This window comes from Lolium perenne, chromosome 1 (assembly GCF_019359855.2).
Source record: "Lolium perenne isolate Kyuss_39 chromosome 1, Kyuss_2.0, whole genome shotgun sequence".
In the NCBI taxonomy this organism is placed as follows: Eukaryota; Viridiplantae; Streptophyta; class Magnoliopsida; order Poales; family Poaceae; genus Lolium; species Lolium perenne.
This window is the reverse complement of record NC_067244.2, coordinates 51,817,610-51,833,174: the sequence shown is the minus strand read 5'-3', so window position 1 is coordinate 51,833,174 and position 15,565 is coordinate 51,817,610. Positions and strand designations below refer to the sequence as shown.

General features: G+C 38.5%; 1 protein-coding gene across 1 annotated transcript in view; it reads right to left on the bottom strand.

Moving 5' to 3' along the window:
- LOC127292145 (DNA-directed RNA polymerase V subunit 7-like) overlaps positions 1–15,565 on the bottom strand; it is a 116,454-nt gene that overhangs the window by 34,513 nt on the left and 66,376 nt on the right. The gene's annotated exons all lie outside the window — the stretch shown is intronic.

The following is a 15,565-nucleotide window of genomic DNA, read 5'->3' as shown; positions in this document are numbered from 1 at the left end:
AGAATAAGTTTAGAAGTCGTTTGGTATCCATCATTTGGACCTGGAATCTTGGAATTCATTTTGGAATTTCATAGGTGTGCTGTTTTGTTGCCACAGAATTGAGTCATCTTTTCATTTAGAAAATCCAGCAAAATGATGCTATGGGTAAACACAATTCCGAGCTGAGACCTGTCATTTGCGCTTCTCTATGGAAACCATTTACAAATTCAATATTGAATTTTGCTGTCATTTGCAATTCCTGTGGCAACCAAACAAGTGTCCATTTCTGAAATTACAATGTAAATGAATGCATACATGTATTCATTTTAAAATGCTACAAACGAAATGAAATTCTGGCTACCAAACGACCTCTTAGGGCATGTTTAGTTCATAGGAATGATGGGGGAAAACTATAGGAATAGGAAGTTTTTCTTTCATGACGCTTGTTCATCCATTTGACTTAAAGAAATGGCGCATAGGAAAAGTGTAGGAATCTTTCCTTTGGTTTAGACTTCATAGAAAAAACAAGGGATTTTTATAATCCACTCAAACCTTTTGTTTACGTTCTTATGCATAAAGAATGAGATAAAAGATCATAATTTGCATAATAATGATCTAATTTGCATAATAATGATCTAATTTTATCTTTAGATCATTATTGATTTGATTATGGTTTTAAAATTCCTGTATTTTTTCTATTCCTGCAAATCAAACACCCAATTTCGCATTTTTTTGTGTTTTTGCAATCCTATGGAATTGCACATGCATTCCTATCTTATTCATATGTTTTTCCTATTCTTTAGTTTGTGAAGTCCTACGAATCAGACATGCCCTTAATCTGGTTCAGGAGTACCCATGTTCCAAAAATTCACAGTTTAGTGGGTTTTATTAGATAACATCAAGGTTACATCATCAACCAATTTTTTTTCTTGAGATATCAACCAATTTGATTTCATCAAACTCATAGTGAGATTGAAGTTTTCTAAAAAAAAGGTATGTTTCAAGACGGATGTAATAGATGGTTAGAAGTGGTGTAATTGTGGATCTAGGTTGTTAGAATTGATATTTGTGACCTTGTGGGTCTAGATTTGTGGCCTTGTGGGTTCAGGGGTTACTAGGAGTGATGGATGCCTCCCGGTAAAACTGCTTCAGCGGCGCACTGGAATACGGCTCCCAAATGCCCTTGGTTGTGTGACTTCCCATCTATTAAAATACAAGCCTTTTTCTTATATTTTGGAATAGAGGTAGTAAGTGATAGGGTTTGGACAGATATTTTAATGACTGTCGTGTGGAAAATCTGGAAGGCTAGGGATGATCTAACTCTAGGCAGCTCCTCAAACTGTTGGTGGTATTCAGGGTAGCAACCGTGTGCCACATTATTTGACCACCGTTTTTTAGCATGTACTCATCGACTTCCAAAAGTAAGAGAGGCATATTGTTCGGTCTCACCGCCGTAGGGGTGAATTGGTTTCAGGATGTGGGGACGCCCAACTGGTAGGTACTCCCACGACCATAACTGAAGAAACTATGCGCTTACAGCAAGTATATGTCCCTTTGAAGATGCATTGGTTTTCTTTGTTGCATCACACAACCCCCTATAGGTATACGCGAGCATTGCAAAACCAAAGTTGTATATAGGGCTAGGTGGTGGAGGCGAATCTACTATGTTCTCGGCTATCTTAATAAGACCCGGGTAACAATATCACCATGGAACGAAGGAAATATTATACCAAGTAGGTACAATAAATACGCAAAAAGATGTCGCATCATCTGCTTCAGCTGGTAACTCTTGAAAATTATTGACCAACCAGCTTAGAGGGACCCCCCTAGGACGTGACCCTCCGCGGCTCGTAGCAGGCATTGCCACGCCAAGACGGTCATGTACCTCAGTCGGCCAAATACTAGAATAAGCGTCAGGGACCAAAGGAGTACCCTTGATTGGCAAACAAGTGATAATGGAAACATCTTTCAGTGTAGGTGTCAGCTCACCACAACTTAAGTGGAAGGTGTGGGTTTCAGGTCTCCAACGATCAACAAGGGCCGAAATAAGTGATGGGTCTAATGTGAACTTCTCCCTGCTCGATGTCAGCTTAGAAAATGGTAGAAGTCCATGGGCCCTGAGATGTTCCTCATAAACATTGTTAACAAGAAACCTGTTCTTAATGGTTTGTACCCTGAAGGTTGGAGTGGGTTTGAGTGCGCGTCCGGGTTCAACCAGAGGTGGCAACGGTGTCCGACATCGCAGGATCTTCGCAACAGGTCTGGCAAATCCGACATCATAATCTGCATCCATCGATGGTATAATCATACATTAATACATTAATCAGACATCCGTAAAAAATTAATTTAAATATGTATGCATTCAGTGATACGATAATCATACAATAATACATCAATACATGTCTCTTTATTATAGCACACCAAACATACAAATATTTGAAAACAAAAAATTACATCATTTAGGGTTATTGTTGGTGCGGTAAGGGCATTCCCTTCGCGCATGACCAGGGCATCTGCAAATGCGACAACGGCGAGGTTCTCCTGCCTGGCTATGATCCATATCATTCCTATGATGACGAGATTAGCGTTGTCCCCTCGCGGTTCTCTTCAATGTCGGGTCTGGAACCCATTTGGTAGTTCTTTCTGGAAACTCGTACCTATAGTGTCCGTTGAGTCCCCAGGTCCAGAACTCACCGTTCCAAGTTCCGAGTAGGTTCTGGATGTTGAAGTAGGGAGATATGTAGTTCTCCACGCTGATGTTCTGCGCTGCAGCTGTAATATCCCAGGTAATGGGGTTACAAAAATAGAGGAAACAGATGGTGCATTGCATTCATGCATAGAAAATCTGGGGAATTTTCGCGCTTTAAAATAAAACAGTCACAGTAACTGAAGTTTCACTTGACCTTGGTGGAATTGAAGTAGCTCATCAAGTCAGGCGCTATAAACCTCAAAGTGACTTTGTTAAAACTTTGTTTTGGGTAGAGATAATTTGATCTAAGGGGTTAGATCAAATGGAACTAATAATCAACACAACAACACTTTACTCAATGATCAACTACTTGATCTTATTAAATATCACAACATGATATTCCTAGCCATAACATGTGAACATCCATTTAATTGGAAATCAAGTAACAATAATTGAAGAAACTATTCTTGACTATCTTCTCCATATCTTAAAACTAATCCATGATCCTACCATGAAACCTCATGGTATTCATTATATTTCAATCTTGGAAACAAGACAAGGAGATCAATTCTAGAAATATAGATATCCTTCTCTATTCCTTATTAATATACATCAAACCTAGAGAGGTGAGAGATCTACAATGATTATTAGAGAAGTAACAAACCTTGGATATACATTCAAGTATTCAAATCATCATCTTTAAGAGGAACCCTAGGATGTTATCCAAGTCATTCCAATTGAGAGAGAACATTCATACCAAATCTAGCTTTACCTATTTAATAATCAAGGACACCATTGAACTAAAGTATTAGGTTGTAAACCATTTCCCTTGGAGTGGTGAGATAATCTAATATCACATGGAATAAGATCATATCCATGAATTAGTGAAATAAGGATAGGACTAATCCAATTAAGTTAGACAATTGAATCCTTAGCTTAGCTACCTAAATGAATATTGTGAGTACACCATAAACCCTAGAATAAACATTCCTTTATAAGAGAGCCTAAGCTATGGTGTTACACTCAAGTAATTGAGCCAATACTTGAATGTGAGGGAGAGAACTATCCATATACCCAGATGATTATATCATCATTGATTAAATAGAACCCTAACATAATATCTCAGACATTCTCCTGGGATATAAACTTTAGAGGCAACCATAGTAAGCCCAGCCTAGAAAGTGAAATATAAGTACTATACCCTAGCTGATCAAGACAGTGCTTGATCAAGGAAGTGAAAACCTCATTTAAGGAGAGATACCTTAGGAAGCCAGACCTTGATCATTATAAATTGAGTAATGATCATAAACCCTAAGAACTTGAGGTATGTGAGGATAAGTTAAATCCTAACAGGATAAGTAGATATCATTCACCACATGAAATCATAGAGAGGTAACTAGTAAACAACCCTAGGCTTATATCCCAACCTCAACTTATGAACCACTTGGTGATCATAAGTAGAATCCTAGCACATCTATATTTCATTCATTTCTCAAATAAAGTACCTAAGAAATACCAAGAGTAAAACTCCATACCTTATATAGTGAGGAACCATTAATCTATATGACCAAAGTTAACTATAAAAAGAACTATAACAACTTTAGTTACTCTAAAGGTTAATTGAGGATATCAATAGAAGTTAATTGGTAGAAGATAAAACCAATTCTCAATATCTTAGTAACTAAAGGTGAACATAAAATGTTAATTAAGCCACCACCTTATCATGGTTAGGGGAGATTAACCCTAGCACATGCAATATGGTGTTACCTCAATTCTACAACCCAGAATTATATCTCAAACCTAGTTGTGGATCACTTGGGTGATCCCAACTAAAAACCTAAGCCACAATTAAATTCCAAACCATGTGCCATTAGGTGAATATGATTATAACCCTAGAATTGCTCCCTAGTTAAAGATTATGCCTAAACATGGAACTTAAGAATAACCAAGTGCTAAACCACATAATTAAACCTTGGTGGTGATCAAACACTTATCTTTATAACCAAGACCAAACCATGATGGGAGTAGTATCTACTCCAGGTATTTTAAGGTAACACTAATCTACAATATTAATATTAAACTTGGGAGGAGTTCAAGCAGAGTTTCCAATTCATCAGCACATAGTTATGCACATAAAATAATAGGCAAGTGACAACATTCTTAATAGGAGGTCAAGCCCTTAGAGATATTTTAGCACATCAATTTCATGCCATATGGATACTTAATTCAAAGTCAAATAATAATTAATAGACCAATGTTTCAATACCCATATTAAAATGTGTAATACCCAACTGTAATTATAAAGTATCTTGGGTGGATTACATAAGAGTTCAAATTGTAAAATGCCTGCATGGTATAGAAGAATTCAAACTTGAATTAAAACCAGGATTTAAAATAGAGTTTGAAAATACAAAACAGAAAATAAAAACAGAAAAGAAAAAGAGGAGAAGAACATTACCTGGCCGAGCAGCCCACCATTCCAGTCAACCACTGGCCCAGCAGCAGCTCCGCAGCAGCCCGAAAGAGCCCAACCGAAGCCCAGCAACTCCAGCCCAGCCCGACCCACGTAACGCTTCGTATAAAAAAGAAGAAAAACAAGTTCTTCTTCTTCCCTGGGATCGACACGGCGGAGGAGCGCCTCAGCCACGTCCTCGTCGCCGATAAGGCTGAACCTGGACGCCAAGATCATGCCTAAAATTGGATTGAAGTTTCTCCTCGTCCGTGTGATCCGTTTTCGCCAAGATTCGCGCCCAGTACACGATCGGCATCGTCGATTGCATCCAAGCCACTGCCGCCGGCGAGACGCCGAGCCTAGCCTCGCCTTGTGCTATAAAGGCCGCGATAAGCTCCGCCGTAGACCCTAATGCCCCTCCTCTCAATCAATTGCTCGCTAGCCCTCCATATTTTTCGCCACCACCACACAGACGCCGCCGGGGTCGAGCTTGAGCTCGTCGGAGGAGGCCACCCTAGGGACCCATAGGTAGTCCACGAGAAGCGCAGGAGTGTGAGGATCGATCTGGTGGAAGGAATCGAGAAGTGGAGTGCTCAGCTTGGAGAATTTGGACGTTCCCTTTCTCAGGTGATCCCCGGATTTCTCGTCGGAGAGCTCGTCTCCGGCCATCCCTGCCTCCGCTGACCATCTGGAACAGCTCAGGGTGAGTCTGCGCATCGATTGAGCCTTATTTCACTTCCTATCATGCACCCTAGCTCCATATTGGCTCTTCGCCGGAGTTGGCCGCCGCGGAATAGTTCACCGGAGTAAGCTCCGGTGACTATTTCCTAAGACCGTGACCATCACCAGATTCCCCTAACAATGCTGAATCGAACACTATAAGTGGCATCTCGCCGATGGCCTTAATTTGGCGTCGCCTCCGTGCACCGGCGTGCTGATGTCAGCATTCCGGCAGGTGATGTCACCATTGACTTGGTCAAAATAGTTGACCAGTCATTGCTTCCTTGGCAGCCTACGTGTCAACTGGACCCCACATGTCTGTGTGTGTAACTAGTACTGGTTCGGGTACATTTAGTGCTTTTGTTTATTTAAAATACTAGTACATGTCTGAAACTTTGAAAATACATATAAAATCCAATATAGCTCAGAAAAATATAAATAAGACATCAAAATTCTTAGAAAAATAAACTCTATCCAATAAAAATATAATATGAAATTTTTATTTTTAATAAAAATTTAATTATTTTAAACTTAATAATTAAGCCTTTTCTTTTATTCGTAATTGAATTAAAATTCAATAATTAGGAAAATTTTATAAATTAAATAGAAACCAGCAAAAAAATAAAGAAAACTTAAAAAACTAATTTTCCTTACTTGTTATTTTATTAAATCCTTATTAGGAGGATTTAAACCCTAATTGTCCTAATTATTAATTATTCTTAAATAGAAAAATGCCAAATCCAATATTATTTTTATTTCAAAATTATTAATAATTTTAACTTTGCAAACAAGTTATTAATTCAAGAATTTTAGGGTAATTAGAAAACCCTAGTTCCATAAAGGGAGAAAACTAGAAACCTATCATTTCATGAGAAACCCTAAAACCCTAACTCCATTAGGAACCCTAGCTCCATTATTACATGAGAACCCTAATTTGCTTCTAACCTAAACCCTAGGTTAGAACATGTGATCATGGTACTTTATTTTAAAGCATAGAACCATATAGCACCTAGATACTTGTTATGTCCACATAAAATGAAGAAGACCTATCACTATTAAGATGGATATCCCATGTGTTCATCTTCATCTGACCTAGATAATCAAGTAGGGTCAACCAAGTGTAAAACCCTAGTTCCTATTCCCAAGACCACCATCCTTGACTATCCATGATTAGCATCACACCATTGTGATGAACCCTAATAGTAACCATGATTGATGATTACCTTACATACCCTACTCCACTAAACCCTACTAGTGTGAGATACTTATGAACCATCCTATTTAGGAACAAACCATTCTCTACTTAGAGATCCAATAGCTAATACAAGAAAACCTCAACCTAAATTGTTATACTTCTTATTATTTAAGAAGTATGTTCTTCAAAAGTTATTCTTTGAAGTAAATAAGGAATCATCATCAACCTTGCTTATAAGGACCTATAAACCCTAGCCAGCTATCACTAGCAAGATAAACCAATCTTGATAGCACCCATGTGTAATTAATTGCTTAGGATGCTTAGGCATAACTCCACCTGGTATTGATGAATCCAACCTTGTTTGGATCCATCTAATACTTACTCCAGAAACTAAATGAAACCATAGTCAACCATAGAAACCCCTCAACCTAATTATCATACTTGTTCTTTATTAAAGAACATGTTCTTCAAAAGTTATTCTTTTAAAGTATATGATAATTAATCATTAACCATGCCATATAGTACTAAAACTGACCACTGTTATTTGCTTGTTAACATTATGCCAATTGTCATTCTTTGTGTGCTCAATTGATAATTGTGCTTTATTATCTACCTGTTTATAATACCAAGTAAATCACACCTGAATAAGAACCTTGTATGTGAATCACTCTAAAAAGTGCAACACACCCTAAACCAATCATTACAACTCACTGATCCTAAATCATCGGGGTTAGGTCACGCTTAGAGCGATTGCATCTCATTCTTATGCATTATTGCATCGTTGCCAATCTTTTAAACATCGTCCTTACCGGACGATGATGCTATTTCAGAATTTGGAGTTATTGCGTATCGAAGACCTTGTCTGCATAATCTTGCAGTCAAGAAAGGCAAGTTCATCACTTGCTCATGTCATTTGAGTATTTTTACCAAATTACTTGCAAAGTATTATGTTTATCACTATTGCATAAAAAACCAAAACCACTATTTTCATAACTATGAATATGACTATGTGGTGGGCAATGGAACCATGGATTGTGTTGATATGGTGGAGGTTCCATTGCAAGGGTTTATATCCATCTAGGATTAAACAACAAATGTCGCCAGTGATTCTTGTGTCGTAATACCCGTGTAACCATAAAGATCTGGAGTGGGACGGAGTAGTCAAAAGTGTTTCCACCTCTCGTACATCAACGGATGCGCTTACCGTAGACACTTGACCCAGGTTGGGCAAGCGGTGGGGTGGGGATCCCATTCTAATTCCCCACGGTAAGTGGTCTATGATGGGTTGCAGCTACCGGCGAAGGAGTTTGGTTAACGAGTCCCAAACTGTTGTCGTGGTCGGGGTCCATCCTTAAGTGGTATAAGAAGACCGACGAGGACCCAGGGTCGGGGTATGCAACAAAGGGTGGGTGTGCGAGGTAGCGGAGGAACATGATTGGCTAGACCTTATACCGGGCCTCACACCATAGGAAGTGTGGACGGGAAGATCACCCGGTTGGCACCAAGGTTAAGATCTCTTATGGGTAAAGCAACACACCTCTGCAGAGTGTAAAGAACCGTGACCTGTCACTCCCTGTTCGGGATATGGAAGGCTGACGCGGCCGGAAAGGAGCTCCATGAAGTTCTAGTAAACCGGTGAAGGCTGACGGACAAAGTTCTTCTGAATAAAAGCAACCTCTTGAAGAAATGATTATGAAAACCTGCATTGGTATTAGACTTTCTGGTCTAATGCCGTAGCTAGTGCATGAAACACCTCTTTCCTATAATGAACTTGTTGAGTACGCTCGTACTCATCCCACTCTTAAATCCCCTGCTTAGATATGGAGGCATCAAAGGAGGATCTACAGTACAACTCGAAGGTCGAGGAGTCAACAGCTACTTCAAGAGACAGGAACCTGTCAGAGGAGTCCAATACCGCATCCAACAAGAAGAAAACCTAGTTTAGCCATAGAAGGGAACTAGTTTCCTAAACCTAGCTCCTATTTAGCTAGAATCTATTCACAGCCTCTAGAGTTAGTTAAATACTCTACAAATAGAGTTCGTGATAAGACTAGACTACGAGTCGTTCTTCTGGAGTTTATTTGCAGTTTTACCTCATTGTAAAGTAGGAGGTTGTGATGATCTTATGTAACAGAGTCATTGTTGTAATTCTATAGACATGCCTTGGACCCGCATATGTTTCTGTTGTACCACTCTGAGCGATATAATACTAGTGGAACGGTGTTTCATTGGTGTTATATCAGACTTGCATACTACACCATGCAGTGGTATGCCGGGTCACCACAGTTGGTATCAGAGCAAATGCTTTGACCTTAGGATTAAAACCCTTTAAAGGAGACCTATAGGATTGGTAGTGTCTATAGGAAGTTGTCTTAGTTAAACCAAATATTTTTATGACTTGAGATGGATATTCACTTGAGAATAATCCTGACACACTTGAGTCAACATTTCTTCCCTATCTTTCCTAAGTGAAGTTAGTTAGCTAATCCTAAACATGTAGCACATCAATAAGTTCTTAAAACCATAGATGAGTAGATCACAGTTGGTATACAAAACATGGTAGTCCAAAGGGAGGATACAACCATAAGGAAGATATCCTATTGGAAGATGTGTACCAACACATGTTATAGTTAAATAAGAATTACTCAGACCTGTAATAGAAGTAATATCAAGTGATAAAATAATTAAGGTATCCTACTAGAAGGTGTATAACCAGACAAGTAATGGGTAAGTAAGATCTATCCAAACTTGTGAAACATTTGGTAATAAGTGATAAATGTAAGTCATATAAGGTAGTATAGACCATGATGAGTCAACCATGGGAGGTAAGGAAGAGAGATAGGAATAAAATATGCCTACTTACATGGCAGAGATAGAAATCACATATGATTCACCTGAGAATCATTATTTGATGGACTAGAACCTCATAATTAATTAAGAGGAGTACAATAAGAAGCTAAGTGCAAAACAATAGTGTAAGAATTGTGCTTCAAAACAATGGGAAGTGTGCCAAGCACATCAAGACCATATGTTTATGGTAGAAACACTTTGAAGTATCGGAGCAATATTCCAAATTGTTATGAGTTAAGAGTAGCAATATTAGAAACCAGATATACCATGTGAAATAGTCCTCAACCAAAATGGAAGTCAAGTTAGAACTTCCAAAGAAAATTAGGTTAATCTTAACTATCCTAGACCACTTTGTCTCAAGTTTATCTCATTGCAATTGCGCAATTCAGGTAAATGTCAAGACAAATAGTAGAATCCCAAATACTCGTGCTATGTATCACGATATAAACTTATCTTATGTGGTGTTATATACTACACATCTCAGCCTGATGTTTAGAGATGCCTTACTCAACCATTATAATTCAGGCTTACGATGGTGTGTATTATATACACAAAGCTGAATCTTCTTGGATTTTATTGGATTTTCATTGTTTGACTAGATCCATACATGAAGTTTGACTTTGATATGCAAATGCATGTTGCAATATCAAGTCCTTACTTGGTGCTATAGATCTAGAGGGTAATAGTATTCGTGTGAGGAAGTGACGAATCCTGAAGATTCTAAAGACGAGCTGAAGGTTCACCAAAAGAAGGAAGCAAAATTGTGGGAAGCAACCACAAAACTCTGAAGGAAGTATCCACCAAAACTCATGCTTTGTCTCAACAGAGGAGTACTTTAGTACATTAGAAGCATGAAGGTGAGAAATATGATGATTATGGTGAAGCTCAAGCAGATCCATAGTCAACATAGAAGAGGCAATGCAAGGGAAATCACTGAGGATACTATAATCATAGTGTCAGCTAGTGGTTTTGTAGCAACAATAAACCCTGAAGAAAGGAAGATGACCTATGAACCCATAGCAGATATAGAAGACCATAGTTGATATCAGAAGACCACAATTGATATAGGATCAATACTGCAAGATAAAGCAGAAGATATCTCGTTCAGTTGATCAGAACCTATAATAGAATCCATTTTTAGATATCAAATAGCCACAGTTGGTATAATAACCACAGCTGGTATCAGTTGGTATTACAAATAGTCCACGATTTAATTATTTGTAACAAGAAGTTGTGAACAAATAAAATTTTGTTAACCAAATAATTATGACCTATAATCATTTAGTCGAAGGATTAACCTTGGATGTCCACAAATTGAGTGGATACACCACAAGGATTCTTCACAAGACCTTAGAAGAATACAAACCATAAGTTAGAACCAGACCAATATTCTAACCATAAGCACAATGATTGGAAGAAAAAGGAGTTGAAGACCATAAGAGAACTCTAAGGGGTAGAGTAAAGATTGAGTTGGGTATATAATAACTCAATACTTTGAGCAAGATAGAAGCAGAAGGTCTGAACTGAGAGGAAGTTCGATCTTATTTTCATAAGATTGATGAACAATACTTTCCGAAGGAAGTCAGACCAGAAGCCGAGGTTTATACTTCGAGGAAGTAAGAAGTGGACTATAACTTGAGAAAGTAAGTAGTATTTACTCAGAAGTACGAAAGCTCAAGTCAGCTAATGTTAAAGAAGTTGGGCGAAGAAAATACCATAGACCAAATACAGCTCAAGAAGACCAACGACCGAAGGAAATTGAACATACCAATACCAAAGACTAATAGAATGATTCCTTTCATGGAACTTAAATAACCCAAAATAGTTATAGGTATCAATTATAAACCATGATTGGATGGACTAAATGAGTCTAATCCATTCTTAGGAAAATAAACAATCAAAACCATTTCCATGGTAAATACCTTACTAAGTACCATTATTGCAGTTTTGGTAGTAAGGGAAAACAAAGACCTATTTTATCAAATAGGAGAATGTTATCCAATTAGTCTTCAATTAAGACTGTTAGGATAAGAAGAAATCCCAATAATTGAATATTCAATGAGAAAGGAAATAAGATAATGATATTGGAAGAAATCAATGAATCAAAGTAAGAACCATGGTTCAGAGGCAGATACTAATGGATTCCAGGAAGAATCTGGACAAGAGATATATTCAATTATATCCAGTGAGATCACTATGGAGTTCGAGAAAAGTTTAAGTCTCAGATAAGTCGTAACCACACTCCGGAAACGTGAGAGAGATTAAACTTCGAGGATGAAGTTTAGTTTAAGGGGTAGAGACTGTAATATCCCAGGTAATGGGGTTACAAAAATAGAGGAAACAGATGGTGCATTGCATTCATGCATAGAAAATCTGGGGAATTTTCGCGCTTTAAAATAAAACAGTCACAGTAACTGAAGTTTCACTTGACCTTGGTGGAATTGAAGTAGCTCATCAAGTCAGGCGCTATAAACCTCAAAGTGACTTTGTTAAAACTTTGTTTTGGGTAGAGATAATTTGATCTAAGGGGTTAGATCAAATGGAACTAATAATCAACACAACAACACTTTACTCAATGATCAACTACTTGATCTTATTAAATATCACAACATGATATTCCTAGCCATAACATGTGAACATCCATTTAATTGGAAATCAAGTAACAATAATTGAAGAAACTATTCTTGACTATCTTCTCCATATCTTAAAACTAATCCATGATCCTACCATGAAACCTCATGGTATTCATTATATTTCAATCTTGGAAACAAGACAAGGAGATCAATTCTAGAAATATAGATATCCTTCTCTATTCCTTATTAATATACATCAAACCTAGAGAGGTGAGAGATCTACAATGATTATTAGAGAAGTAACAAACCTTGGATATACATTCAAGTATTCAAATCATCATCTTTAAGAGGAACCCTAGGATGTTATCCAAGTCATTCCAATTGAGAGAGAACATTCATACCAAATCTAGCTTTACCTATTTAATAATCAAGGACACCATTGAACTAAAGTATTAGGTTGTAAACCATTTCCCTTGGAGTGGTGAGATAATCTAATATCACATGGAATAAGATCATATCCATGAATTAGTGAAATAAGGATAGGACTAATCCAATTAAGTTAGACAATTGAATCCTTAGCTTAGCTACCTAAATGAATATTGTGAGTACACCATAAACCCTAGAATAAACATTCCTTTATAAGAGAGCCTAAGCTATGGTGTTACACTCAAGTAATTGAGCCAATACTTGAATGTGAGGGAGAGAACTATCCATATACCCAGATGATTATATCATCATTGATTAAATAGAACCCTAACATAATATCTCAGACATTCTCCTGGGATATAAACTTTAGAGGCAACCATAGTAAGCCCAGCCTAGAAAGTGAAATATAAGTACTATACCCTAGCTGATCAAGACAGTGCTTGATCAAGGAAGTGAAAACCTCATTTAAGGAGAGATACCTTAGGAAGCCAGACCTTGATCATTATAAATTGAGTAATGATCATAAACCCTAAGAACTTGAGGTATGTGAGGATAAGTTAAATCCTAACAGGATAAGTAGATATCATTCACCACATGAAATCATAGAGAGGTAACTAGTAAACAACCCTAGGCTTATATCCCAACCTCAACTTATGAACCACTTGGTGATCATAAGTAGAATCCTAGCACATCTATATTTCATTCATTTCTCAAATAAAGTACCTAAGAAATACCAAGAGTAAAACTCCATACCTTATATAGTGAGGAACCATTAATCTATATGACCAAAGTTAACTATAAAAAGAACTATAACAACTTTAGTTACTCTAAAGGTTAATTGAGGATATCAATAGAAGTTAATTGGTAGAAGATAAAACCAATTCTCAATATCTTAGTAACTAAAGGTGAACATAAAATGTTAATTAAGCCACCACCTTATCATGGTTAGGGGAGATTAACCCTAGCACATGCAATATGGTGTTACCTCAATTCTACAACCCAGAATTATATCTCAAACCTAGTTGTGGATCACTTGGGTGATCCCAACTAAAAACCTAAGCCACAATTAAATTCCAAACCATGTGCCATTAGGTGAATATGATTATAACCCTAGAATTGCTCCCTAGTTAAAGATTATGCCTAAACATGGAACTTAAGAATAACCAAGTGCTAAACCACATAATTAAACCTTGGTGGTGATCAAACACTTATCTTTATAACCAAGACCAAACCATGATGGGAGTAGTATCTACTCCAGGTATTTTAAGGTAACACTAATCTACAATATTAATATTAAACTTGGGAGGAGTTCAAGCAGAGTTTCCAATTCATCAGCACATAGTTATGCACATAAAATAATAGGCAAGTGACAACATTCTTAATAGGAGGTCAAGCCCTTAGAGATATTTTAGCACATCAATTTCATGCCATATGGATACTTAATTCAAAGTCAAATAATAATTAATAGACCAATGTTTCAATACCCATATTAAAATGTGTAATACCCAACTGTAATTATAAAGTATCTTGGGTGGATTACATAAGAGTTCAAATTGTAAAATGCCTGCATGGTATAGAAGAATTCAAACTTGAATTAAAACCAGGATTTAAAATAGAGTTTGAAAATACAAAACAGAAAATAAAAACAGAAAAGAAAAAGAGGAGAAGAACATTACCTGGCCGAGCAGCCCACCATTCCAGTCAACCACTGGCCCAAAGAAATAGCTCCGCAGCAGCCCGAAAGAGCCCAACCGAAGCCCAGCAACTCCAGCCCAGCCCGACCCACGTAACGCTTCGTATAAAAAAGAAGAAAAACAAGTTCTTCTTCTTCCCTGGGATCGACATGGCGGAGGAGCGCCTCAGCCATGTCCTCGTCGCCGATAAGGCTGAACCTGGACGCCAAGATCATGCCTAAAATTGGATTGAAGTTTCTCCTCGTCCGTGTGATCCGTTTTCGCCAAGATTCGCGCCCAGTACACGATCGGCATCGTCGATTGCATCCAAGCCACTGCTGCCGGCGAGACGCCGAGCCTAGCCTCGCCTTGTGCTATAAAGGCCGCGATAAGCTCCGCCGTAGACCCTAATGCCCCTCCTCTCAATCAATTGCTCGCTAGCCCTCCATATTTTTCGCCACCACCACACAGACGCCGCCGGGGTCGAGCTTGAGCTCGTCGGAGGAGGCCACCCTAGGGACCCATAGGTAGTCCACGAGAAGCGCAGGAGTGTGAGGATCGATCTGGTGGAAGGAATCGAGAAGTGGAGTGCTCAGCTTGGAGAATTTGGACGTTCCCTTTCTCAGGTGATCCCCGGATTTCTCGTCGGAGAGCTCGTCTCCGGCCATCCCTGCCTCCGCTGACCATCTGGAACAGCTCAGGGTGAGTCTGCGCATCGATTGAGCCTTATTTCACTTCCTATCATGCACCCTAGCTCCATATTGGCTCTTCGCCGGAGTTGGCCGCCGCGGAATAGTTCACCGGAGTAAGCTCCGGTGACTATTTCCTAAGACCGTGACCATCACCAGATTCCCCTAACAACGCTGAATCGAACACTATAAGTGGCATCTCGCCGATGGCCTTAATTTGGCGTCGCCTCCGTGCACCGGCGTGCTGATGTCAGCATTCCGGCAGGTGATGTCACCATTGACTTGGTCAAAATAGTTGACCAGTCATTGCTTCCTTGGC